This window comes from Crocodylus porosus, unplaced genomic scaffold, assembly GCF_001723895.1.
Source record: "Crocodylus porosus isolate Cpor-Errol unplaced genomic scaffold, CroPor_comp1, whole genome shotgun sequence".
NCBI classification, from domain to species: domain Eukaryota; kingdom Metazoa; phylum Chordata; order Crocodylia; family Crocodylidae; genus Crocodylus; species Crocodylus porosus.
Window position 1 is genome coordinate 13,983,320 of NW_017728951.1, and position 2,771 is coordinate 13,986,090.

Genomic DNA, 2,771 nt, shown 5'->3' on the forward strand with positions numbered 1-2,771 from the left:
TATCTTTTATTAAACCAACTCAAATAGTTGAGAAAAAGTTTTTTGCAAGCTTTCGGGTACAAACACCATCTTCAGGCACTGGGAAACTCTGCTGCTGTTATGAGTGCTCCAAGGTAGAAAAGAAGGTAAAGTGTAACCAAGAAGTCTGTGAAAATGTAAATAAATGGTAGTTTGGAAGACAATGAGTGGAGATAGGAGGGGAGGGGGGTAGGCAGGGAGATGTGTGAAGGAATGCAAATGGCCAGCTTCAGGCAGGTGACCTGGTGAATTATGTTAGGCAGGTTATAATGTGTCATAAATCCAATGTCTATATTAAGTCCATAATTTTTTTGTCTCCAGTAGATTTATGAAGTGAAGTTTGTAGGCTCATCTATGAAAGGTGTTTTGTAAGAACACTTTGAGGATTAGAACTGAGAGATTGGAGAGGGAGTGATTGTTCTGTGAGAAGTGGGCACCCACAGGCAATTGGATACTTTTGTCTTTGATGGATTTTCAGTCTGCATTCATTCTGGTGTGCAGTTGTTGTTTGAACCTCCAGAAATGTAATAGATTTCAAACAGTTCACCAAATGCCCTGACAGAAAATATGTAGGCGAAACCAAACAACAACTGCTCACCAGAATGAACACACACTGAAAATCTATCAAAGACAAGAATGACCAACTACCTGTAGGGGGGAATTTCTCACAAGATAATCACTCCCTCTCCAATCTCTCAGTTCTAATCCTCAAAGGGAACTTACAAAACACCTTTCGTAGATGAACCTATTAACTTCATTTCATAAATCTACTGGATACAAATAATTATGGACTCAATGTAGATGTTGGATTTATGACACATTATATAACCTGCCTGACATCTGATTCACCAGGTACCTGCCAGACCTGACCTCTTACGTTTTTCTTTTGCCCCACATTCTCCCTTACCCTCCACTACTTTTTGTTTTCCTAATTTCCAGCTATTTCCTTTTTCACAGACAGCCTCTTTACTGTAGTCTCCCTTAATCACCTTTGGCTCCCCGCCCCTATCATTTCCCCACCTTCTGTTCCCTGCTTTATCTTTTGTTTTCCTAATGTCTACCTATTTACATCCTCCCTGACATCCTGTCACATGTTTAGCTTCTCTCATTCCTTGGAGTCTCAGAACAGCAGAGACTCCCTATGCCCAAAGAAGAGTGATTTTTCCTGAAAGCTTGCTAAGAACTTTTTTCCAGCTACTCAGCTGGTATAATAAAATATATCACATCTACCCAAAGAACCTTGCCTGCCTATGTCCTTAGACCAACACAGTTACAACTAACTGCTCTGGTCATCTAGAGTGCCTTTAATGTCTGGCCTTTGCACTAGAACTGGTAAATATATGCACTGCTATCAACAGACAATATTGGAAGTACACAATGGCTACATCTGCAAAGATATTGATTGTACAGTTGTAACATCAGAAACAGCGTCAGTATGTTGGGAAAATATTTGCTGGAAACATGAACAGGAACTTTCTTACTCATTAGAAGGAAATTATTGTCTTTGCTCCCAATGTAATTTCAAAGTTCTTTTTTTCCCTTTAACATTGAGATTGCACAAGGAAGGGAGAAGTATAAAGTATTTAAAGATATAGTTTTCTTGTCTCTCTTGCAAAGTATAATGAAACTTGATGATGCTCCCTCATAAATGCTTTGTGTTAAGTGCTTTTCACAGCTTAAAGGCAGGTTTTTACTAGGCTGGCACTTAATTAACAGAATATTGTTTTTTCTTTCTGTATATAAGAGTTGGAAAAGTGTTGGTGTGTACAAGTGTGTGTTCTCTTCCATTTCTCTTTTGGAGAAAGAGAGATTGAATTTTTTACCAGGTAAAAACTAATAAAGGATATTTAACATGTTGAGAGATCTTGCAGCACAGTCTATTTTGCCTCACTCCCTTTGGTTTCTCACACTTTGTCCATCACCACAGCATCTATGACATGATTAGCAAAAGAAAAGAAGCCAAGTAATGTAGATCAAAGACTATCAAAATGGGGATTTAGAGGGGTCAGTCTTATCTTCCTTGTGTGGAAAGTATTCAGGAGGTGGCTAAATTTTAATGGGCCATACAGCCAATATCATTTAGTCCTTGATTCTAGTACCCAGTCAGCTTAAGCTCACGTTTTAAAGGTGCTAGGTAGATTTCCCTTGAGTGTGAGGATAATGAGGTCAGAGATGGAGTGGTTGTCCTGTGAGAAATGTGCTCCTAATGGTGAGTGTATTTCTCCACCCCACACCCACACCCACTTCTGTAAGAGTTCATTCTGGCATGTAGTTGCTGTTTATTTTCATGCATATTGTTGGCATGAGGTCATTTGGCATTTGGTGCATTGGATCAGGCACTCCTCTACTTGGAAAGGCATGTGTAGGAACCATGGATTTTGATGGTTTCTTTATGGGGTGTGGTAACAGTAGTGGCAGTGGGGATGTGCTGACATGCCAAGCATCTATGTTCCACTCGGTCTGTTGGGCAGTGGATAGACTGCTTCTAATGAAGAGTTGGGTAAGATTGGGGGGCTGTTTGAATGCTAGGAATTGAGATGTTGGGAATATTTCTCTCAAGGTCAGATCTTTTCCCTGGATGGGTTGTGATTGTGCATTGATGCCTTCTTTTTACTGGTTCCAGTCTGGTGCAGGTGATCACCAGTGTGTGTGGTCATGGGGGACTTTCTTTTGGTATTGTAGCAGGTTAATGTGGGGTTGTTGGGTAGCTTGCTCTACTGCAGGGTCCTCATTGTACAAAGGCAGATTTCAGG